The following is a 26,487-nucleotide window of genomic DNA, read 5'->3' as shown; positions in this document are numbered from 1 at the left end:
ATATACATGTAACACCATACATTATTTTTATATATATATAATCTATATATTATGTATATATACATATACACTTACATTTCATTCTTGTCATTCTGTAACCCTGAGAGCAGACAATGAGAATGAATGGACAAACAAATAGAGACATAAAAGTGCGAGGAGTGATTATTTTAATGGCTTAGCATTCAATATATTGTTCAGGACACTGAAACGTATATAGGAATGGTTCTAGGAGGATCTATTATTCACCTGTAGCTGTAGAATATGTTTTAATTTGTTTTCTAATCCTGCATCTGATTTCATTCATGGCATAAGCACAAAGCAAGTACAAAGGAGTAAGACTTTCCCATTTTGAATTTGTTCCCTGGAAACTGTTCCCTGGAAAGAATCAGAAATCTTCACTTTTTCTTTTGAACGAAGTCCATGGTTTTTAGATTATTGCATTTTAATCCTCACATGCAAATTAGTAATCACCTCTAAGAAGAGGCTTAGGTTTACTTATGGCATACCTAATTTTCTTTGTCTGCTAATTGCCATGGTTTTACGATTCCTGTCATTGGTATTCCATATCGTAACATCACATTAAAGATGTTAATGCCCCATTTCCATGGACTAACAATTTTTTTGAACACCTGACTCTCAGAAGAGAAGAACTACACACATCCCAGAGGATCTTGTGTTCAGAGGGGAAGATGAGACCCGCAAGTCACAGGTCTTGCTCTCTCTTGCTGCCTGGCAGTGTGTGTGTGTGTGTGTGTGTGTGTGTGTGTGTGTGTGTGTGTGCGCGCGCGCGCGCGCGCGCATACGCTCTCCCCAGCCATTTCACCTTCAATTCAGAGTAAGGCCTTTGGTTTTGGATACTCTCTAGATCTACATAACTGCATGGCAGCTAATACACACTTAAAAATTAAATACTAGTAATATGAAAAATGCACGTTCCTTACATGAAAAGCCTCCTAATACTTATCTCTATGCAACAGAAAGTCCAACAGAAAAAGACAACAAAATTGAATACTAAGTTTAAATTGCAGGCAGTAATATTTTTTCCATATCTGTAACATGTTTGACTGCAAGAGTCTACATAACAGCAAGAAGTGAGGTCACCTTCATTACTTGTAATAGAGAACTGACCATAGCTGCGTCGCGCTCATCGCATTTCATACGATGATTCAATACACTCAAAACAAAGCATTAGCTCATCTTTTTGCCACATTAGAAGCTGGCTCTTGAGAGCAGTCAATAGGAGCTGAAGATAGATAATTAATACTGAGGAAAAGAGTTCAACTGGATCAACAGATGAAAGAGAGAATAACTTTATCTTTAGGCAATTAGCATATCAAATGTGCAGAAGGAAGTATAGAAGAACTGGGGACGGTGAGGAACCAGACATGTGTCTCATCGCTTTAGTGGAAATTACAATGACTGAGCAGTTATTGAACAGATTTTCAGTAAGTTAGCCATTACTGATTTTATCCTCAATGATTCAAGCTAAATGCATGATGTTTGGGGATATTTCCTTCTATTCCTTAAGAAAAACAGAGTGTTTAATTTTCAAAATGTGCAACACATAAAGTCTTTTGAGAAAACAAAGAAAGAAAGAAATATTGCTTCGAGTCACTTCAGAAGCCATAGCAACTTCTCTCCATAGCAACCATTTCTTGATGCAGTGGTAAAAACGCTTACAGAATTGTCAGCTCATTGAGCTCGTCTTGCTGTTTGACACATTAGGAAAGTTCTGTTTACTTTAGCATTCAAGCACATAAAGGAAATCATCCACTGGTCTGTGAACACTTGCTTTTGCTACACCAAGAAAAAATTTTATTCTATTGTTTTTTATTTTAAAGATGACTCGCTGATGAGTAAAGTCAGTTTAAATTCTTGCTGGGAGTTCAATCATTAGAATACTGAATTTCTCTGTTTAGTTCCAAAAAAGATTACCTTGCCTTCAACAATAAGAAAGAGAACAATCTAGAAAGGAGGAGTACGGTAGAAAAGGACTAAGTCCCACTATATGGGTGTCTTACCAGCTGGAGTTCCAATGCTCCTCAGCTCACGTCAAGCAGCACTCAACACTTCCATTTCTACAGTTCAGCCCATATCTAGCAAACAGATAAAGAAATAATCTTTGAGTAAGAATTGTGTCTATTTGTGTTATTGGAAATACAGATGAGAAAATGAAAAGCAGGCTCTAAACAAAACAATCAAATTCTCAGGAATAACATTCATTATATTGGAACACAAGCTCTCATCATAAAAGCCAGACAAAAAGTAATGCTGGAGATATTTGTGATCATTACTGTTGCTGTGTTCAATATGTATATCAAATCAGATTTTTTGGGTATCAGATTTTCATATATGAGATGTAAAATGTAGACTTATCTCTTTGAAATAAAGGCAGGTGAGACCATGAAGACTCAGCCATGAGCTCTTCAAAGGATGCAGAAGTACAGCCTGGTATGTTAAAAGCAAATATTTTATGAGCTTCCCTAGAAAATCGTAACCCTATTCCATCTTTCCCAGGGCAAAATTGTAGCAGACAGCTTGGCAGCTATTGGTGATCTGAATATTTTTAGCATAAGAAAGGAAAACAGTTGCTATGATTCCGGTCTTGCGTCCTGCCTGTGAAATCCTACTCAGAAGAAAATAGTTAAGATATAGTTAGCATACCCACAGGAGTGCAGAGTTCAAAGTTCCTTGGTGCTCATATCAGGTGAGCCAGGCATAAAGTTGTTCCAGCCTAGAAGTAAAGCAAAGATTCCTCTGAGTTTGGCTAAATCAATCCCAAATTCAGATTTCTGACTGTCCAAGATACATGAAACATTTCATATCATATGATTATGTCTTTTCTGTCTGTTCTGCTGGTGCTAAAATCCAGTGATCCTATTGTTGCTGTGATAACACGACACTGTGAGTCTTCATGTGCTGGCATCACAGCTGCAGTTAGTTGGACAAGTAAAAATTCTATTTACGAGCAGGAGTGATTGGGTGTGAACTGGAGGAACTGAAGAATAGCACAGCATACCGTGCAGAAAAATCAGTACCAAATATTTTACTTTGTTCATTTTCATAAAAATTCTCCTGCTAGAAAAGCTAAGAAGGAATTTAAAATTTCTATTTGGAGATACTACATAAAAACCATTCATGATGGGGTTGTTAAGGAACTGGCAGTAAAAATTTAGACTGTGTTTACACTACAACCTTAGGTTACAAAATAAGTGGCTGAAGACAGCCACCAAGCTGTTCATCCTGTGTTCATCACCTGATGGGAATAAAGAGCAACAGAAGGAGCGTCTCTGTAAATGTAGTGATTTTCAGCTGTAACATCAAATTCAGTTAGCTGCTTGCTTTATCTTCTTGCTTCCCATAGCTGAAAGCCTGCATGACTTAGTCAATTTCAGTCTTCTTTCAGTATACCATTTTTATTTCTACCCACAGGCACTATTTTTGATCTTGGGATTTTTTTTATTTTTTTTTTTAAATGGTCAAATAATACTTCACTTTCCTGATTTACTTATTTTTTTCAATTCAGAATGTATCCTCATAGTTTAGGTCAAAATTCTTCAAATCAGACATGGAATGTAATTGCCTTGATTTTCTGAAGCATAAAGTGTTATCTTTATACATGCAACGGATATAGTGGCAGAGTGGTGCTTATGGAAATCAGAGACATGCATATGCCACTCATCTTTCTTGCAACGGGCTTTCATCCAGAACTCACGGCAGCTGGTTATATGAAGATACAAAAAAAAAGCATTTTATTAGCTTAAGATTGAAATTTCATCAAAGTATTCATCCAGCCTTCTGCTAAAAATCAGGGCACTGTTTTTAAAACTGATTTAAAATCAACACCCTGGGAAATAGATGGCAAGTATCAAGATCTTTGTTTTCCAGTAGGTGGCAGGTATTAATATCTTTGTCTTTCAGGATAGCACTATCCCTTCTGGTATAGTCTTCAAGATCTCATTCAGCATATCTTGCACATGACTCCATAACCACCCATTGCCAGCTTAATGTTTGCTACCTAGTTCTCCATGAGACATTGAAAACTGCTTGTTTCCCTTCCCTCTTCAAAATGGGAAGAATAGCTTGATGTTTTGCCTCATCTCATTGATTTTAAAAATTTAGGATTGTTCACTTTATTTATTTATTTTTAAATCCTCACACACAGTAGTCAAGTGGCAGTATTTCACAGTGGCCGTCACAGTGCGGATGCAGGAGAAGGGAAGGCAGCAATGGAAACTGGCTTCATCCACTTCTTCTGTTACTTTAAGTTTCTGAAACAGATAAAAGACAACTTGCTATTCTACTACTAAGCATTTTAAAGATTTAATAGTAGGGAGCTGCTGACAGAACAGAACTATGTCTTTGCCTCATGAAAGCTACTTATAATTTTCTCATAATAAAAAATGATCTCTGAAGAAATTGAGATAATATAGACTAACTTATACCTATACCCTCCTTTTCTCCATTGGTAGAGGACAGATATTTCTCCTTGAAATTCAGCAATTTCCTTGATGGCCCACTCAGAGAGATCACTCACTGATGTGAGATACATTCCTGGCTGTCTATAGGCAGTCCATAACAGCTCTGATAAATCAAAAAATGAAAGAAGCAAACATTAACACCATAGCAAAGGAGAAAAATATTGCCAAATACAACAGAATCAATGAAAAACACTGTGACAACGTACGAATGATGCAATAATGCATAAGTTTACAGTATACTCTTCACTTGTAGGTCTGAAATGCTTTGGAATTAGGATCTCTTCAACAGTTGCTTAGGGCACACATTCTCACGTGATTATTTGCCTATGTTCTGACTAACCTAAGACCATCTGTTTTAAATGCATTCTTTCGTGTAAGGCAAGCTGTTAAAAATTCACAGGTTTACAAGTTCCTGTCGAACACATAGGGGTGCTAAATGGATAAGGAATATTACAAACAAATAGTACATTAAATTGTTTGCATACTTATATTTCCTAATCATAACATAGTAAGCTTTTACCTGCAGCTTTTGTTAAGATCAAATGAAAACGTGAGAAAAAAAGACTTGAATTTTTTTCATACGCACAGTCTTAAAGCTTTTGTGCCTGAAACAGAAATCGAAGGAAATCCAAGCTTTATGCTACCTAACTTTAAGATTTAAGAAATCTGTCTTTGATTTCATATTCCCATGTTGCAGTTGCTCACAAAAAGATTCAGATGAATTACACCCTGAAAATGCCTAGTTATCATTATTGACTGTAAAAATAGCCTATACCGATCAGTTCAGAAGTAAAGCTCTACAAAGTACACATGTAAAATGGGATGAGATTATTCACATGATTAATCTGCTATTATCATTTCAGCTACCTTTTTTAAAGCCAGCTAGGAGATCTCATGACAGCTGCAAAACATACACCCTATGTATTTATACTGCAGTATCAACATTCCCACAGTAGAAAAGCTCTGGGGAGGAAGCCACTTCTCTGAAGTACATTGTGTCTGGATTGATACAGCCTTTGAAGAAAACCTGATGGTTTTGAAGCCTGCTTGCAACCAGTGAGATCATGCTATAATGCAATTTCTTAATGAAACTCATGGATAAGTTACCCCCAGCTTTTGTTCATTAAATATCTGTAGCTCAATCAATTTTCTTAAGTTTCATACATTTTTAGATTAACACCCAAATTCTAGGGAGATTCTCATGGGAGACCAGCAGCACTGTCAGATTAATAATCTTTCTAAACACAGGAAAAAAAATACACTGCAGCTGTAACTGGTCAAAGACAAATGACGTTCTGTATTTTAAGAGACCAAGAAATTATTGCCAGAAAAAAAAGATGATAAAAGAGGATATAAAATATTCAGACAATTAATATTTCTAGCATGTCTTTGAAACTCATATTCCATAAAATCCATTCCAGTAAAACTCAATTATTCAGATGTTCACAGAGAATAAACACAAAAGGAATTTGAGCATGCTATTACAAATTCATTAAAACCCTCTGATATTACATTGATGGACAATGTCAAGAAGCTACACAGCTATTTATATTTAAAAATCCAACAACTTTATGCAGGCATATTTTTACATATTTCACACAGATATTAATGCCATAATTTCTGTTTAGCAGAGAATTTATTTCTGAAGTGTTAAAAGTCTCTTTATCTAAAGCCTTTGACCTTCACTTGTGTTGTGTTTGTGTGCAACTTTACTATTATATGCTTAGGAAAAATAACTTGGAAGTCTGTCACCTAAAACCTGCTGTTTCTGTTGAAGTGCTCAATTACTGATGCATCTTGTTTCTGACAAAATATTCTCCCTACACTCAAAAATAAATAAACAAGATAAAAAATAGGTCTTAATTTGATCTGAACCCTGGGGTTCAGCCTTCAGCCAGGATTCTTGGACATTTGAGATATTGTTGATGTAACAAATGTAATTTATAAGTGCCTGGCCTGTGCTGAAATTTTCTTTACAGTATAATTTAAATTGATGTTTAGAACTGACCCTCAGTCAGTGTCTCTGTATGCTAATATTATTGGACTTCTAATAATTTCCATCTTATCAACAAGGAAGTGCTCTTGAAATTCATTTCTTATACAATCACCACGTTTGGAAAATACCTCCAAGTCCAACTGCTCACCTATCACCAATATATCCCACTGAACCATGTCCCTCCCAACATCTAAACATTTCTTGAACACTTCCAGGGTCAGTGACTCCACCACCTCCCTGGGCAGCCCATTCCAGTGCCGGACCGCTCTCTCAGAGAAGCGATTCTTCTCTGGTCCAACCTGAATCTTCCCCTGTGCAACTTGAGGCCACATATGTGAAAAAGAACTGAATTTTATTTTCATTTGTTTTCACATTAGACTCTTTAATTACATATGTAGTTAATACGTCATTTTTACTACTCCCTCGCCGTTTCTAAGTTGAAGATTGAACTTGAGTGTGAAAGACACTGTATCAGCAAGGATTCTGAAGTTCTTATCCTCCTTATCGTCTAAGTAAATTGGCTTGCAACATCTTACTGACAAATACTCACATGATGCATTCGACTAAGAAAGATCTATTGATAAAGATGCTATCTATTGATAAAGATAACCATATGCTCGTTTTTAACATCTTTTTTAAATCATGATTTTAAAGAAAATAAGTACAATTATGTTTTCTGCTAGGAAGAGGATGAAAAGTTTTGGGAAAATAAGAAAATATGAACAACAGAGCAAAGTATTACAAGTCCCACAAAGTAATGGTTGAAATTCTTCTCTGTTACTTTTTAACAAACAACAAAAAAACCTATTTTTGTAAAGCTTCATTTCAAATAATCTGTGAAGAATGAATTGTTAATCCAAGTAAAATAAATCTGAACAGTAAAAAAAAAAGCAACTAAAGGGATTAATTTTTCAGAGAATCAAATACAGATTAAAGAAGTCAATAATTCTGACAAAAATACTTTTTAATTTCAAGTTTATTAATTACACAAATATATCAAATTTTTAAATAACTGGAGTGGATGTCTTAATTTAGTTGTATCTTCACAAGTAATCATGGTTGCTGCAATGTCATTAGGAGTGCCGTTAGAAATTGGAACAAATTAACACAATTTGGCCCTTTGTACAATGATAGCATACCAAACACATTAAACAATCAAAGATGCCAGTTAAACATTAATACATTATGTGTTAATGAGTAATAAAGATTTTAACTTTCATTAAATATTTTTATTTATGCAGATGATTAGATGCCACTGATAGAAAAACAAAGGCCTTGGGGCTCAGTAATATACTTACTCAATGCATGTTACCATGAGGTTCTGTCTAGCTGCAACTAAATATGAGATTATCAAGTATAGAAATTCTACTATTTCCTGTATAGATTTTATGTCAGAGTGCCTAATTCCTATGAGCACTCTTATAGCTTGTCTGGTAACAGAGTTATGCCCAATGGCACACAAAACACCAAAGCATATACTAAGGGTCTTTTACACTTGGCACGATAAAGAACAAGAAGCTTAGAGACAAGGGGAAAAAAAATTTGAACCTTTGATTTCCATCTCCCTGAGCAAGAATCCACATCAACTTGAAATCCCAAAAAACTGAGCATGTGTGGGCTTTTATTTATTATTTTTTTCATTTTCCACAAGGATGTGAGATGCAAAGGGATGTAGCTACTAATAATTCTCAGTGGGGGAGTAAATTTTCCGCCCACAGGTTTTCTTGCATCCTCTATTTACATTTAGTGCTGAAAAGGGACAAAGGCAAACGAAATTCACCCTTAACTCAAGAGCCAAAAAACATCCTTTCAAAACAAGTTGAAACAAGGGATATGAATGTTTTGTATGTAATCACTATTACTGATAATTGCCAGAGTTATGGTTCTTTTCCCAGGCTTATAGTTTGAGCTTCTGCCTGCTGCTACACCAGTGTACAAATCTGAACCAAATCAGCAGAAAAGCTATTTCCTCATATCTATTGCATGAGAAAATGAAATGGATATATCTGTAATACTGCAGAATGTACCAGGAGGGCTGCCTAGCTAATGAACCAATGCAGCCAATGTCTGGCGTGAAGCAGGGCACAAACTGCCGAAAGAGGTACACATCACCTCCTGGCAAGCTGGCATACAGTCTGTTATAAAGCTATCCATCATGCTGTCAAAGGAATGAAATCAGCACTGCTGAGGAGAGATCTCTGTCACTATGACAGAGAAGTTTTCCTGGGGTGTAGCATCATCTATTATTCACCTAGCTTAACTTCAGTTTCTGATTCAGCACATATACATCACTGCTTTTCTCATTTATACCTTCTCATTTATACATTCATAACTTTTCTCCTTTCTCACATTTTAGAGTTGAAAAGTGGGAAACATTTTATATTTGCTAATTAACCACTCAAGTCAGATACCAGTCTGTTAATGGAAAATTAGCTAGCAACATTGAAAACCATCATCTAAGCAGAAGCATGGACATTCCTTTCTGGAAAGCTGCTGAAATAGCTTAGAGTAAAACCAAGTTAACTTGAACTTTTCCAGATAATAAATCCAATCTGTTCTGATGCTGACATGTTCCATATTTTCTTGACATTACAAGAATGTACATTCAAAGTATATTAGGATGTTATAATCACAAAATAAACAAGAGAGTTAGGCAAAGCAGACTATGATAACAAAACAGAATAAATAGAAGGCTTACCCCTATCCTGGGCTCACCCACAAAACACCAGCAGGGCAACCTCCAGAAGAGATCCTTCCCCCGTTAGCCTGCTCTTAAATAGGTCTAGGAGGGGTGCAGGCCGGCAGCATAGGTGAATTGCCTTCACCTGTGCTCCTCTGGCTGACTCGTGGCTCACCTCAGGTGATCAATCAGAGGTTCAAGCCATGACTCAGCAGTTCCCATATGCTAGAAATTCTGTAAAAATAATTTTCTTAAGGAGAATTATTTGAACAGAGATGTTATGACAGTATTCACTTATTCTCAAGCTCTACAATGAAAATTCATGTAACAGATAAGGCAGATTTGAAACATACATCTTAGTAATTCTAAAAACAACCTTCATATCTATATTACAGTGAAACTGCTAGATTTCAAGTCCACTTGAACAAACAGAATTTCCAGCAATAAACAATATGTAATCATAATAATGGATGCTGTGAAGACCAAGGAGACTAGCAGAGCTTCAGGCATGTCTGGGATGACTGCAGTTTCTTGGGTTTGTGTGCTTTCTTCAAAACATGCATGGGAATATAACCAAGAACTACAGGGTATCAAAACACCATATGCCCTAATTGGAGAGGTGTGTTCTTTTAAGCCTTATGAAATCCTGTCTGGAGATATCTGCTGCTTTCTCTGCTGTTTAGCGTTCATGTTCCCAGTTAATAATTACCAAGACAGATGCATTTTATTAAGGACCAAAAGCCATAAGTTAGTAGAAATTCTGAATGCAGGTCAGTAGATGCTCCTGTATCTGCCAGTCTTCATTGTCTCTACCATTTCACCAGGATGAAGGGTAGCTGTCATATTTACTAGCATTTAAAAAAGAAGTCTTAAATTACATATGTAACGACACATACTTTTCAACAGCTGACATCAGTCTTCAATAGGCTAACTAAATCACATAACTGGCCCGAACGTCCTTCCCTACTTCCATGCTTTTTAAATATAAAACAAGTAATTAAGTGAAAGTGTTCTAAAGATCAGGGTTTAAATACGAACACTTAGTGTTGGTACTGATATATGTAAGCATAAAATAAAATATTATCTTAACTGTTATTCAGAAGCTAAAATACTTGAGAATTATTTAGCCTTTCAACATTAAATTATTTGTCCTGACATATGCCCCAGATAATCATTTAAGGTACAGCTAGTGTTAAGTTAGCTGGGTTAACATTTCAGTTGTTTTGATATTAATAGCATGGATATCATCCTTTTAGAATGGCAAGTTAGAAAAGATTAACGCTTACAGATGAGATTTAGATTACTGTTCATGAAATTAATTAAATTACGTTATAATTTCCTGTTAAAACTTAGAACATTTCATGCTGAATGAATATACATGAAATAAATTCGAGCCATCTCTGAGACAGCAGTGTGTACTGCAGCTGAGGACAGAGCATTCCATCTGCATAGCAGTGATGGCAAGATTTCTGCATTGCATCCAGGTGCTGTGGGGAAGCTCCTGCACAGCAGTGCAGCTGGCAAGCCTCCTCACACAGTTCTACAACCAAGCACACCAAAAAGACTGTTATCTCTTTATTGTCAGGGAAGCTTAGACACTACCTAAGCTCGAGTGGGGTGGCCAATGCAGTCCAAAGCAAATTCCTAATATGCTAGACTTTCTCTCATCTCTGAGGGATTCAGAGAAAAGGTGAAAGAAGGTCCTAATATTCTTAGAAAAGACCTTTTTGTTACTTTGCTCTCAAACTGTGTGAACTGATGACAAAATTTTCCAGCTCAGGTCAGCAAGGTGACTCCAGTCAGTAAATCCTGTAGATATCCCAATTAAGTTTGATCCAATTTGTTATTCAAGGCCCTGATGTCAAACTGAACAACCCACTGTTATGTAATGGTAACACTGCAATTATCCCTAGATTTTTTTTTTCTTCTAAGCTTTACTTCAGAACTTGCTTGGCTCTTTAGAGTTCAAGCTCAATAAATGCCCGTATTAAGATAAATATGGATAGAGATGGCATAATAAATCATACCATCTCAAATGACAGCCATGATGTCCAGCAATCCAAACCTGTAATGCAATTTACCCATTGTGACCTGTAACTATACAATCTTGCATGAGTCTATAGCTCTGACTTCAACATGTTCTCTGACTACGGTTTTGGCTTCAGTTGAACATCAGTATCACAGCATGCATTCAACAGTACTATCATTTCAGTATGTATATTGAGGTAAACTGGCATTCAGACATAAACTGGCATCACAAGAAGACTACAGTCTTGGAACTGTCCAAGGGCAAGAGGTGAAGAAGCAATATTGAGGAAAAACATTCAGCCTCTGGTAAGCAAGTCTGATCAGAGCTGTGGTTCAGATCTTAATACTTGCACTTGCAAGAAGTCAATTTTATTTCCCTCCTCAGTAGTTTTTTGAAAGCGTTTAGTGCATTGCTTATTGGTTACACACAAAGAAACTTTTATAAAACATAAGCAGTGTTTCTGACCTCATGGTCATCGCTCTCACACTTGACTTCTTACACCTATTGCACCAAATCAAAGTGAGCTCTTGAAACTGTCAGTTTTAAAGGCATAAGGACAGAGAAAAGAGTGCTAGTGGAAGTTAGAAGTACCTAGTTCTCTCTAGCAATTCTGAATGGTCTTAGAAGGTTCAGACAAGCTTTTGAATCCACACGTAAGAAGTTGTACTCAAAAGCAGTCACAAAAGCTAGCTCATGTTCAGTACAGCAGTATCTGAAGCTCTCCACTCCTTATTAGTATGATACTACAAGAGACTGGAGCAACTGTCTCTGAGTTTGTAGGAAAAATATTGTACTCCTAAGAAAAGTGAAAGTTTTCAAGGATATCACTGTCATCACATACATTTCTGAAAGAACAGGATTTCTTTCATTTCTCTAAGTTTGAGGAATGCTTGACTGACACTCACTTAGAAAGTCAGCCATGTAATTATGGCGTACTGACTGATCCATTAGAAGAGATCAAATAGTGATGGGAATCATAGATACAAAGCTAATGGAGTGACAGCTACAAGATAGAAACCTAAATCAGGAAAAGCAGTAAGAACATGCCAAAAAAGATGCTAGAAAAAAAAGCAAGATGAAGTTACTCGGGTTCAGCAGATTATCACAAGGAGAAACTTGAAAAATGCAAAGACAAAATGAAGCAGGAAACTTCACAGAAAAGCAAGAAGCTGTAATGGAAAGAAAACTAGCTATAGAAACATGCACTGATTCCAACACCCAACAACTTCATTTATATGCCATCAGCTTAAAAACTGCAAAGTTTGCAACTTTTTTTTGCAATTTAACAAGCAGATCATTGTTCTGTACCATGAGAATAAGCATTCAAATGACTGAAGAGGATTTTTAGAGGTAGAACTTTCAAAAACTGAAGAGAGGGACAGAAGCTTAAGACACTAAGCAGTGGGGAATATTTCTGAATTATACATAGGATATAGATACCTGAATGAATATGAGACAAGAAAATAAAGATGTGAGCTTCTGAGGGGAAAGCACAAGACCCGTCAAAAACACTTCTGAGAGGGAAAAGCAGTTCATGCAGAAGAATAACAACATCTTGAACTGAAAATCAGAAATGGATAATGAATAAGGAAAAGTGGAGAGGAATGGAATAGTTCAGTTAGAACGCAGAGATAATCCAGTGCAACTGCCTGATCGCTTCCGAATTAATGCAATTCATTTTGTTAGTTGCAAGGTAACAAGTTGTAAATGCTAAGCATATAAATAGGCTAAGCATTTACCAGCTGGCTTAATTCAATAGACAAAGGGAGAACCTGAAGCTGTGATACAAAATTGTTCTGCAGTTACAGATGTCTAAAACAGCTTAATGCTGCGTTAATATTCACATTTACTTGAGATCGCATGCTTAGAGAACCTCACCTGTTGGTATGAGTGTACATGTGTAAATTTGTAATGTTAAAAACGTGTAGCATGTTAAACTAATACTTACAGAACTTTAAATTCCAGGAGCTTTTGTTTGGTAGTGGTTCACAGTTCAGTGAAGAAAAGAGACAGTATCTCCTACAGACTTCCTTTTTTGGAGACTGTACTTCTACTTTTAACATCACAGGTATGTGTTAGAACAGTTTGATGAACACAGAAATTAAGTCAGTTAAATGTTTTTTGAAAAGATACAGAGGTTGAATGGGTTCAGCTCTGCCAACTTAAGGGCATCACCTTTACAGCACAGTAAATTGCCATTGAAATTGTGTTTAGCAGGGGAAAAGCAGATTCTCAATTTAGCAAACCTGCAGTAGACAGTAGAACAAATTGTAATTTGCAGCAAGAAAAACTGATAAAGACACAAAAGAGGCATGATATGACAGGGATCCTGCAGTATGAAATCAATTTATAACCATTTTTACATAGGTATTTCATGAACTTTTAGAGATCATAGCTTTTAGAGGTCACTGCACATTTCTGTAAAGTACAGAAACCTGAAGATGAGATTCCTGTTACCAAGTCTTGATAACAAGTAGATAAACTATTGAAATTTTCAGAGTTAGCCCTCCAAAAATATAGCCCTATATACCAAAGAAAAAGTAGCAGAAGCTGCAAAGGAACAGAAACAGGAATATTTCATAGCAGTTCAGCTGGATATATGCTATACATTGCTGAATTAGTTAACATCGCTGTAGACGTGTCTGGCAAAAAGAATATGTGCAGATCAGCAATATATTTAATGTAAATGATGAGTCTGAGCCCACTCTTAAGGTACACAGGCACAACTGACAGGAAAAGAGATGAGCAACAGCCTCTGACCCCATATGATTTTATGGCATCTTCCTTGGTAGGTTTGTCTCACATCTTTCTCCTTTAATTATGTAATTCCACAATCTGATCAAAACTACTCCACAGAAGTGTTTTCATTAGGTCTATGGGGGTCTTGAGCTTTTTAGCTTGGCTATTTTCCATTTATTATTATTTATTTATTTTCTCCTTGAGATGTGACTTGCTGTCTCAGCTGTCCTTTGACTTCTGCTGATTATCAGCAGACTACATGCCTGCTGCCTCCTCTAGGCAGGCAGCTCTGCTGCTGAATTAGTCTTCCTTGCCATTGTGTTGATGTCTCAGTTCCTTTTACTCTTGCCGCTGATTTTAAGTGAATCCTGACAAACTCCCCTCAAACTCTCACTTCAGCTTTGAAGAAGTCTAATCTTTACACAGAAATGTTATATAAATTTGCATTAATTTTTCTGTAAGCTATGTAAATTATCTGGAGCCTGAAAGCCTTTGGAAGTGTGCTCGTTTTCTAATTGTCACAATATTTACTTGACCTTGGCCTAGATATGTGTGAAGAGCCTCTGGGAAATGTAAACCTATTCGTAATTCATTTTCCAACACGTTCAAATTGAACCAAAATGAGAATACAATAACTGTGACAATAAATGTACAATACTCCAGTATTCACTTCCAAAAAAACATTCATTCTGAGTAAGGTATTGTGCATGTTATAGGTTGAGGTATTTGCAGGCTTAAATGTTTAAGTGAACATTTATTGATTACTTAGTAAATGTTAACATTCATCTGAAAAAACACTGATTTAGACAATAAAGGAGTTGCTAGCCCTGTGGAACAGTGACATTTTTCAGCATTATAATGGATTGGTTAAAAGAACTGCAAATGAACTAAGAAAAGCAGAGACAAGTTATGTACAACTGCATCTGTTAGTAACTACGATTAGCTTATTAACTATGGTAGATCTGTCTGAAATATGGGTATAAAGTTCAGTACTTTAGACTATCGTGATTCAGGCAACCATTAAAACGTATATTTTAATTATGATCACTTGATCTCTGCATCAGGTATGACTAGAAAGTTCAAAATCACAACGTGAGTCCAAATCCCAGAGATGTGACATTATACTGGAAGGTTTGTGTTAATATAAGCAAGTTATTATACCCTTTTCCTCCCTCCGCTTTGCTTAACATTACTAACTTCTGTTCAAGGCATAGGTCTTGAAACCTAGTGTTTTATTCTTGAATCTGAAATTTATATGATGCGTTTTTTTAAGAGAAAATATTCTGGTGTCTGGATTTGTTCCTCACCAAGTGGATGACTTTGCTCTTTCCCTTGTTGAACTTCTTAAGCTCCTGACATCCTGTTGCCCATTTCTCCAGCCTGCTGAGGTTCCTATAAGTGACATCACAGCTCTCTGGTTTCTGAACCACTCCTCTCTGTTGTATGTCATCAGTAGTTAATCAGATCATTAATGAAGACGTTGAACAGGATTGGATCCAGTACTGAGCCCCAGGGTACACTGCTACTTGCTGGCCACTGTCTATACTTTGTACCACTGATCACTATCTTTTAGGTCCAGCTTTTCAATCACTTCTCAGTTAATCTTACTGTCTGGTAAGACATCTCTATCCTCACCCTGCTTCAACAGCTTCTCTGAGAGGATTTTAACAAAGGCTGTGCCAAAAGCATTACTGAAGTTTAGGTAAACAATATCCATTACTGTAGCAAGCCAGCCATTTCATTGTAAAAAGTTATCAGTTACTTGATTTCCCCTTTTTGAATCCATGCTGCCTATTCCTGCTCACCTTCTTGCCCTACACGTACCTGGAAAGGGTTTCCAGGATTACTTGCTTCCTCATCTTCTTGGAAATCAAGTTCTGGTTTACCAACCAAATGTTTCAGAATAGTATTGTTTTCCCCAAACAGTTCATAGAAGCACAAAATGGCTCTTTTAGTGATTCTTCATTGCTGTTATGGGCCAATGATTCTCTAATCCCAACTTTCCTGCTCATGTTAGCTCACAGCAGTTTGTTGTATTTTAGAATGTTCTTTGTCTCTTTCTGACAATTCCTAACACAAAGATAGACAAAGCCTGTTTATACACGGAGCTAGCTAGGAAATTTCAGCACGAATACCCCTTTTTGCACATAAATAAGACAATTCATGCTCCAGTAAAATTATTCACATGCATAAAAGCTCTTCTCCAAATATTTCTGTGAACAGAGTCTGCACGAATTTTCATGGGGGAACTGTGCAAAGAAAGGTGTGTCCATACTGGATCACTGGGAAGTTAGAATTGATAAAACATGTACATGAAAAAATTTTTTGTACATGATTGAGATACTATTTCTCTAAACTTAACCATTTCGCAACAGGCTCAGGACTTGATTTCTATGTATGAACTATCTCAATACCAGTAGAAATTTCTCTCTTTGTCTGAAGTAGGACTAATCTTTGGCAATTTTACCACCACTGAAACTTGTGTATTCAAAATTAGCCTGCTCAATGTTATCAAATCCATTTGTTCAGATACTAGCTCTTAGGTCAGTAAATATGTTAATTTGATTAATTTGAGAAGATTCCATTGATGCCTCCATCCCTTTTTGTTATGCAGCTAGGCAATTCCTAGATAAATATTCTGAACAGAGATTCAGAGGCAAATTCCTATTTTACTTATCAAAAGATCATAGAATGGCTAGGATTGGCAGAGACCCCAAAGATTATCAGGTTTCAAGATCCCTATTGCAGTCAGGGTTGCCAGACACTAGATCAAGTACTAGATGAGGTCCCCCACGGCCCCATCCAGCCTGGCCTTGAATGCCTTCAAGGGATGGAGCATCTACAACCTCTTTGAGCATTCTATTCCAGCACCTCACCACCCATTTTCCCCCTGACATCTAATCTGAATCTTCCCTCTTTTAGTTTAAAACCATCCCCCTTTGGCCTATCGGTATCTAGCCATTCATGTTTATTATCTCCCTTTAAACATTGGAAGGCCACAATGTGGTCTCCCCACAGCCTTCTCTTCTCCAGACTGAACAAGCCCAGCTTCTTCTGCCTGTCTACATAGAAGACGTACTCCAGCTCTCTGATTATATTTTTTGGCCCTACCAGTTAAGTGAATCTATGAAAAAGAAAAATCATGCCTGCTAAAGCAAGTTCATAAATCACTTCCATGATTTAAAACTACTTCAAATCTTCATGAAAATTTCAAAAAAGGGAGAATAGGAAGAGAGATCGGTACAGCTTCCCAAGTGATGTCGGAAAGATGAAAATTCAAGACCAGACATTTCAGAATTTCATCATGCACTCAATTACAAAAAGTTTAAAATATCACACAAAGATGAATAAGCAGATTTTACTCTGTGATGATCAGGAGCCTAATAGAAACACGGCTTGAAACAAATGTAATCGGTTTAAGCTTGTGTTTTAAGGCATCCCAAATACGATTCTGTCATCTATCAAGTAAATACTGTAGACATCGGAGCATTAAGCAATAGCCTAGTCTGAGTCCCTAGTCATTTCCCAATTCACAAATCCAGGTCCACTGAAGTGTGATACATAAATATATATGGAAGTTCTTGGGCTTTGATGACTAGATATTTTACAGAGCAAACAAAAACCACAGCATGCTTTCCGAGAAAATTCATATCTGACTCTCATGCACAGGAACCTCACCTTCATGTTCCTTCACTTCTTAGTAGAAGTTACCACCAACTCCTCACCAGATAACAGCTCATATTTTTTTTCCCTACATCATAATGTTACTACAGCCTCTGTAATTATCTGACAGTTATTACCAGTCCTTGAGTCAAAAACATTCCATAGTTTGAAATGCAGTCTGTTTTTCTCTTTTGGGGAGCTTCCCACCTTACCAGCACGGTGAAACTTGCACCATTTTCTTGGGGCATCAGTTTCAGTAATCCTGGTTTCTAACTTTCTGATGAAGACTGATGTACAGCACAGGTCCTTGCACTACATCAATCCCTCAGTCTTGGAGCAGATTTACAGAAGCCTTAGTGTGATAAAGTGCAGTCCTCAGAGCCAGTTTGGAAGCAGATAGTGTCTTGTGCACCACACAGCTATTTTGAACAAGCTGGTAGCAAAACTTGAACGTACATCCTCCATAGTTTGCATGCAAAATTACTCAACTTTGATTCACTTTAAATGAACAGGAGCCCCTTAGCTGACTGGTCCTCATTGGAGCTAAGAAAGAACATTTTATTCCTGGAGTTCACAGAGACGGATTGGGAAGACCTTCTAACTCTTGGTCTAATGGAGAAACATTGGTTAGTGGTTACAGAATTGATTGAGATTATAAGGAAAATTAATTGGCCATGAAAGAGAAGAAAGGTAAACTGTACACTTTAGTTAACTATCAAATAAAACAGGATGACAGTTCCTTCCATAGCAAAAGCACTTTAATGAAGTTTTCAGTGTTAAAGCGTGGCAGATGATTCAGAAAACTACAAAAAACATATTTAATGATACCAGCTGTGAGAGGCCCTTCTAAGACTTTTGGCCCTTTTTTATATTATTTTTCTTCAACTGCAAGTGGAGCTGTAAGTATTATAATGTGTTGGAAAGTCCTTAGGATACATTGTGGTATACTACCTATTTGCTGTGCTGCTGACAAAAATATTCTGATATCTTGGCAGTAGTCTGACCTATGCACCAGACAATACTGTTGCAATTCTGACTAATTCAGAATTTAGTGACCTCTAAAGTCACTAAGGTTAAACTAGGCTGATTAGTTCAACAACAGAACATCTGGTCCTAGGTTTCTGAAGCCGTAACAATAGAATATGCTGTTATTGTGTAAGTGATGAAAGTGGGGGGAAAAAAAACGTCGAACCTACATTAGAGGTTGTCTTTTTACTTTCTTTTTCTGCCTGTTTCATGCTAAAAATAGTATAAACAACTGCATTTAATACCTGCCTACAGCTCTGGAACACTGCATTCAATACCTCAGTGACTGCTTTTTTTAGTATCTGTTCCTATGTAAAAAGCTAAAATGGAAATATTACTCAGAAGAATGGTTACTACTAGTAAGAAGGATAAATGCTTTACATCTTCAATAATTAAATAATTTATTTAGGTGCTTAAAAACTCAATGAAATGTTCAACTCGGGTGGCCAATGACCATCACATCTGAAAACACTCTGGCAGATAGATAGACGTAGAAATATATTTGCCCTTGCCCAACTGTATTTGTTCACTAGAATAAGTAACTCAGATCTTAGATCAAATGGGGAACAGAAAGCCATTCTAATTAGCATATGAGTCTAGATAGTTGTGATCATTTTATTGTATTTAACTGGTATTGCGCTGCCATCCACATGGGTTTTATGTTTCCTTTTTATATTCCTTCATTACAAACTTCTAAGATGAATTTAAATATGATAGGCTTATTTTTCATGCTAATGAACTCGAACTACTGAGATACATCTGATTTGTTTCCAAGTTCACATCAAACTCAGCATTGCTTAATATTATTTTATTGCACTAGGCAAACTCTTTTAACAATACAGAGAATGCCCACTACATGTACAGTGCCTTGGTGGGTCTAGATTTTGACCACACTTTAGCAAACATGGAACAATTGATTAGCAACAACATTATCACCAGTTGATTATTTTAGCCCTTGTACGAGTACAGAACTCTGCCCAGCTTCTCAAATGGCCCAACAAATGACCTGATGTGAAGGTAAACTTCGCATTCATGCTTGATGCTATTAATAGCTGTGTGGGGATGGGGGGAAGAATTTACTAACAAATTTTCACAGGATACAGAATGGTTGAAGTTGGACCGGACTTCTGGAGGCCTTCCTGTCCAGCCCCTGCCATCCAGAGGAAGTTGCCCAGAAACACGTCCTGGCAGCTTTTGTAAATCTCTATTGAAGGACACTCCATAACCTTTCCACACCCACTTTCTAAAATCTGAAAATCAGCGATTAGCACTACTTGGATATGTTAAAGCAAAAACCCCACCTCAGATTGGTTTCTCACTTATTCATTCAATTCACTGTATACAAAAATGTCTAACCTCAATGCGTATGAAAATGTGACTCATTAAAATGCATATTATATTTAAATCTTTCCAATGAAGACAAAGAACCAGGGGAGAGAAGGTATTCCCTTAACATGTACACGAGTTGATAAAATGAATTTACAAGATACAAAGCAGTTCCTCAAAATTTTTTTCAGTATTTGTCACAAATAGTGAACTCATAGCCTTCAGTGGTATTTATCCTTCCCAATTGCCCAAAGTCTTACTTTTAAAATATGGAGTAATTGGGATAAAGATTTTTGTTGCTATGAAAATCAGGGAGGAAGAAAAACAAAAGTCAGTGCAGCTTCATATAAAGTCAACAAACTCAAAGATCATAAAGCCTATAAAATGAGTGCTTTCTGATGTTATGAGGGTCATCTTTAGGTCACAGTTCCATCCAGTGCTCAGGTGTACAACTACATCTAGAGGCTCACTTTCCATTACTTTGACAGGGGCACAAATACTGAACCTGTCAAACTGTAGCAGTGTGAGCTGTGCTGCACCAAATACAAAAGTAGATTTGCAAACAACTGATCTTACTGCAAACTCTGTAGGTTGTCAACTGTGTAAAAATGTTGTCCAAGACATCAGCTTGAGCAATATTCATGGTGAGGAGTGAAATCTTTTCAGAGTGTTTCAAACACTTGGGGTTCAACAGTGCTTCTATTAGGACCATTGTCTAAATTCCCATCTGCTTCAAAGACAATTGGAGCCAGGATTCATTAAGCAGAATAAAGGAGCTTAATCATATCTGAAAATCAAAAGCTATCTCAGTGATAACCAGGTCAATTTGTTTTAGTTTGGTTTTGTTTTTAAAAGAAAGATATCTGATTTGGAAGCTATCCAGCCATTTACATATATGTTTATGTATTACTTATTAAGAAGTTGCTAAAAACACAAATGCAGAGAACAATGACAGAAGTGTCAGCTACAGTAATAAGCGATATCACAGTGCTCATTTAAAAAGTGGCTGCTAATTAGTGCATATAAATACTTTTTGTTGCCCATGGCAAAAAGTCATTTTGAAAACTGCTCCCCTTTCTTCACTTGGAAGTGAGGCCTTCGGCAGTCCATCCCAAATTACAGTAAAGACAGTAAAATATCAGTCTGTATGGCCTAAGAAAAGTGAAAAGAGCTTAGAAAAATAAAAATGAATGTTTTTGTCATCTTTTTCATTTGTCTCTGTCCATGTTAGACCTTCCCAGATGTAAAACAGATTAATACACCTCCCTATTTTTATCAGATTCTCGTAAGTCAGACATTCTGCCCATGTTCAAGATGGTGTGTATCCGTTTCTGCCCTCAATCTTTTCCTTCTCTAGACCTAAGGTACTGCTGGATAAACTGTACATTTTTCTGATGCCTAGCAAAAGAATTATTCTGACACTATAATCAAGGCAAGAAAAAATACCTCTGCAGAGTTACAAAGATAATACCCAGGAATTTGCTAGCTCAGACTTGCAGTTCATTTAGTTTGGTGATGGATTATTGCATATAACATTGCACATAACAGAAGTAGCTCAGAAAGGCAGCAGTTCATTTGCAAGGGGACACAGATGGAGGCTAGAAACTCTGCCAAGAACAGTGTATGTGCAGCTCAGTAGTGGTGATGACATGCTGAACAGCACAGTCCTCAACAGCCACTGGAGAAACTTCGCCAGAACACTTGAGACCTTGACCCCCATCATCGTGGGTGTAGCTCTTCAGCTATGTGGCTGCAGGGATGCCTGGGTTCTCTTGCCAAGGCTAGGAAAATGGGCTCCTTGTCTGTGGGAAGTGAGTGCTGGTGGTCTCAACAAGTAAAGGAACAGAGACAGGAGTTCAACATCAGAAATTGTGAGGAAGAGTCCTCGTCTGTGTCCTTGACCTGTTGTTCAAGGTTTGATGTTTGCTGGGGGTATCTTTATTAATGACTGAACATATCTGAGATTACTTTGAGCAGAAATTTAGACTAGGTGATTGCCAAAGTTGCCTACCAACCTCAACTCTCTTTAAGATTCTGTGCAATAGTAGCAGTGGTGATATATGCATGCTGACAAGATGCACCACACAAACAAATCTGGAGCCCGAAAAACAGATATACATTAGTACATCTATAGGTTTATATAATATACCTGAACATAAATACAGTGAGAAATTGTGACATGGATGATAGCAGTAATCCATTTAAATTACTCTTAGAGGCAGCAGGGAAGGGCAAGAGGAATAAACAGCTACAGCTTGTCATTGAACCAGAGGCAATCATCAGCTTGAGTTTATCAGGTGTCATGTCAGCAATAAAAATTAAAGGATATGATAAAATGTATATTTTATCATGCATTTCCCTTTGTATAAGCTGTTCTGTGTAGAAGAGATGCTTACTTCCCCCCAAAAAGAGATACTGATTTCTCCCTTTGTCCTTCAGCATGCCTCTATTTGTTGAATTTTTCTGCTACTGTGCCACCAGTCCCAAGGCTTTCCTTATGTTCCTTATTACTATGCACTAGTTTTGGAAAGAAGGAAGAAAACTCTTAGTGGCTTTGTTTGCTTGTTCTTGCTAGGAAATCTGTACTTATGCAAGCTTTTGTTTTATAATAAAAGGTAAATCAAAATAGCTTTTTCCTTCCCTTCATTTTTTTTATAACTATACTACATAGTCATTACTGTAGATTCTCCCTATTCTCTTTTTCGGTATCTTTTATCTTTCCAATTTATATCCATATATTTCTATATATTCCATATTTATTCCTATAGTATTTCATCACAAGCTCTATGTGGTCTGCCATACTCTTTTCAGAGACAGAATAACAAAAGCCAATAACAGTACTCAAGACAACTGCATAACATTTGTGAGAGTTGTGCCTCGTTTCTTAGGAACAAAATGTTGGATATGACTTTGGGATCACTACTACACATCGTGTCAATATTTAATGAGCTGTACAGCTGGGTTTTTTGCACATTGATGCAGTTTGTGTTAAAGTCAGAAATTTGTATTATCTGGGATAAGCGACTGTAAGTTTGCCACTGGCTTCACATCACACACATTGCAGTGTACAAGCACTGCTAATTCACCTTCGAAACTGGAAACCTCAGTGAGCTGACAGTTCTTTTGTTCTTCAACTCTCTCCCCTATGAGCTTTCAACTGCCATGCAAGCAATCCTAGAGCTGCCCTTAAACTCTTCAGAGCTACAGAAACTCTCATAGAGCCACATAGTGTACCTCCATGCCTTTCCTGCAGGTTGCCGAGTTTCGCTGCTTGCACGTCTGCTTAAATTGGTAATCATGTATGTTTATATTTAAGATGTGCATATTAGCATTCATAAATTGGCTGAAATTTCAAATCTAAAATCTATGCAAGTATTTTCTACCTCATTGCTAACGGGCAAAGCCACGGTGCTGAAGAATACACAAAGAAATCAATGCTTTCACATTTCAACAATCTAGGAAACTGACACACAGTAATGTGTTCTTTCAGCAATAAGTGGATGTTTAATGGCAAGATATGAACAGAGACAGAAAGTGTTGCCAGAATAAGAAGCCAATTAAGTAATGTCCATATGGATTACATTGTGAGCACAGCAGCATGCAGAACAGAGGGACTGAGTACCATACGGAGTGTAGACAGTGATCCCATCTGGGTGTGCTCTTTACTAAGGAGACCCACTATTTTATCATGCACATTCTGACTTCAAATTACACACATATTAAAAATGTTTGAATTACTTTTACTTTACTGCGATTCATCTATGGGTACACAATTCAGTAGGAAGCGTGCAGCTTTCAGTTATAAAGAATAAATCTCTGCTACTGAGACTCAGTAATGTAAGGTCAGATTGAAAGTTGTCTGGCAGTCGGTAGCAAGAAGGAGCAAAAAAAAAAAAAATAAATAAATGTAATACCATAAGAACAGAGATGGAAGAAAATTATAAGGCTGCAGATATGTCCCTACTTCTTTTTACACCCCAGGGGGAAATTAATCTGCAATTTTTTCTCAACTTGTTACCTTTTCTTAGTCCGCTGCTTTTCTGTTTTCACTATATCAGCTTAGATTGTTGGAGTTAATTCTCCATTCAGCCATATAATAAGTGGAAGGGAAGAGGAGGAAAGATGATTCAGTAATCAAATGCTCTGCAGCGTTCCTCTTAGGTACCCTGCCCAGAGGAACAATGAATCCCCTTATACCAGACAGCGTAGGAGAAGTCACAACCTTTTGTGGAATCCTATATCTCAAAAATCTGTTATGTACTTTTTGTACATAGAGGACACTTTTTGCAAGACCATTTTACTTTGCACTTCAGCAGAATCACGTAATCAATTACACGTCCTAGCTGAATGATTAAAATCAGCATATCATGCTCTAAAGCACTTACCTAATCATGTTTGGAGTCTTATGTAATGCTCTTCTTATTGCTGGAGCTACATGCTTCTTAATGATAAATAAATGTGTTGGACCTACATAGTTCATTAAAATAAAGGTCTGATAAGCACACATTTCCCATTTCAGAACAGATTACATACAGCCTCTTTGAGAGCATCCAGTGATGTTAGCTTCATTCTTTTCCACATGTGCTACCCACCATGAAAATGAAGACAAAGCAATGAAGCAAAATGGCAAAGATAATGCTTATTTGCTCCTAGTGCTTTCCTCCCACTGCAGGAAGTCTTGCTTCTTTACCCTATTGGCTTACCTTCAAGCATTTAGTTACTGATTGCTCTGTGACTCAAAAAGCAAGTGATATAACGAGTTTTGCAGAGTTTCCACCAATGATACTTGCATCATGGATACAGATAGTATGCTGGATTAAACATGTTTGTCTACATTCAGAATATACTAGGACCTTTCCTCATTTTCTAGGGTCAGTTTATGTTCTTATAGACCTAAACATAAGCAAAACAGTTTGCTACTTAAAAACAGAGAAAACCATAATACCCAGCTATCAGATGTAGTCTGAATTTTGCATAACTGAATTTTAGTTTTTGACTACTCAAGAGCAACAAGAACCTTCCATCTCACACATGTTATTTCAGTATGTGTGATAAATTGGACTGGGTAGTAATAAGAAACTGGAATTATGGAATGTGGCACCAAGATAGCTTCACATGTTGTAAAGGCAAGTAGTGAGCATATTTGAAGACACATTTTTGGAAAAATAAAATATCTAAGTTCAGCAAGACAGGAATTGCAGTAGCATCTGTTTGTATAAATATGGCTGCAAGAGTAGTAATCTGACTGCAAATCTGACACATTCTAAGTTTCACTTCACACTAAATAAAAAAGATACATTTCTGCTCCATCAAAGAAGCAACAGATTCCTAAACAGAAAATAAATTTGTATTGAAACAGGAACATAGAGACTATTCTTTTGCATAGGCCTTCCAAGTAGGAAAGAACAACTTAAGAGGTCCAAAGGATGCGACTTATATTACTACACAGGGGTGACTGGAAGAATAACACAGTAAAACATGTGTTAATACATGAAAAAGCCATTCTTAAAACATGGAAAGAAAATTATTTCCTAGATCTATAACTAGGGAGACTGATTTTGCAAAAACTTGATATTCCTGATTTCTAGGTTTGGAGCAGGTTCCCTTCTGCCAGGATTTCTCTCCCATTTGTCCCTTTAAGAAGGGACCTACCTAGGTTGTTTTTTCTCCTTTCTCAGGTCAATATGATGTAGGCCAGAGGCTTGCAGCCTACTCTGAATCCTTTCAAGTATCTGGAAGTAAATTCCAAGAGAATTTATATTAAAAATAAGCATATCTTCCATATTATCATAAAAAAACCCAGGTGATACAGAGCACATTTATATGTGTACAGTCAAAAAATATTAAGATGTTATAATCACAAAATAAACAAGACTGTTAGGCAAAGCAGACTATGAAAACAAAAGAGAATAAATAGGCTTACCCCTATCCTAGGAACACTCACAAAACACCAGCAGAGCAGATCCCCAGAAGAGATCCTTCCCCACAGGTAGCCAGCTCTTAAATAGGTCTAGGAGGGGTGCAGCCAGGTTCCACCCCTTCCTGCAGCACAGGTGAATTGCCCTCACCTGTGCTCCTCTGTCTGACTCATGGTTTGCCTCAGGTGATCAATCAGAGGTTCAGGCCGTGACTCAGCAGTTCCCATACAATATGGCACTTCATTTGTACTTCCAGTTGATATTTTTGGGTTTTATATTTTCCTATAATTTTCACTTCTAGTACAATAATCAGTAATTTCTCATGCAAAATCTCCCTCCAGAAGGTCTCTTCTCATTTTATTGGAATTTTCTTTAGCCATTGGAAATGTCACGTGGATCTGTCTTTTTATGAGGAAAAAAAAAAAAAATAGAGGAAAAAATTACATATAAATTTTTTTAATTATGGTTTTCTAAGGAAAACTAGAAAAAGTAGTTTCCATGCATCAGTATAGTACCCCTAAAAAGGTATCAATTATTTTCACATTATTTGTTCTGTGTGCTGCCTTTCTCCAACTTGAGTCTAGTATTTTATGGTTACTACTGATAGTTCTGTTTAGTCTGCAGTCCCT

General features: G+C 36.9%; 1 long non-coding RNA gene across 3 annotated transcripts; it reads right to left on the bottom strand.

Moving 5' to 3' along the window:
• Nucleotides 1-3,748: 3,748 nt before the first annotated feature.
• LOC125692004 (uncharacterized) lies at nt 3,749-25,902 on the bottom strand. Of its 3 annotated transcripts, XR_007376398.1 has the most exons (5): nt 25,864-25,899; nt 25,593-25,672; nt 24,326-24,407; nt 4,446-4,582; nt 3,749-4,271 (listed from the first exon to the last, which is right to left on the bottom strand). It is a non-coding gene; the product is annotated as an uncharacterized LOC125692004 (long non-coding RNA). The 3 variants fall into 3 exon arrangements; XR_007376397.1 differs by lacking the exon at nt 25,593-25,672 and having other exon boundaries at nt 3,752-4,271; nt 25,864-25,902; XR_007376399.1 differs by lacking the exon at nt 24,326-24,407 and having other exon boundaries at nt 3,752-4,271.
• Nucleotides 25,903-26,487: the final 585 nt, after the last annotated feature.

This window comes from Lagopus muta, chromosome 4 (genome assembly GCF_023343835.1).
Source record: "Lagopus muta isolate bLagMut1 chromosome 4, bLagMut1 primary, whole genome shotgun sequence".
In the NCBI taxonomy this organism is placed as follows: Eukaryota; Metazoa; Chordata; class Aves; order Galliformes; family Phasianidae; genus Lagopus; species Lagopus muta.
This window is presented reverse-complemented; position numbering and strand designations above follow the sequence as displayed.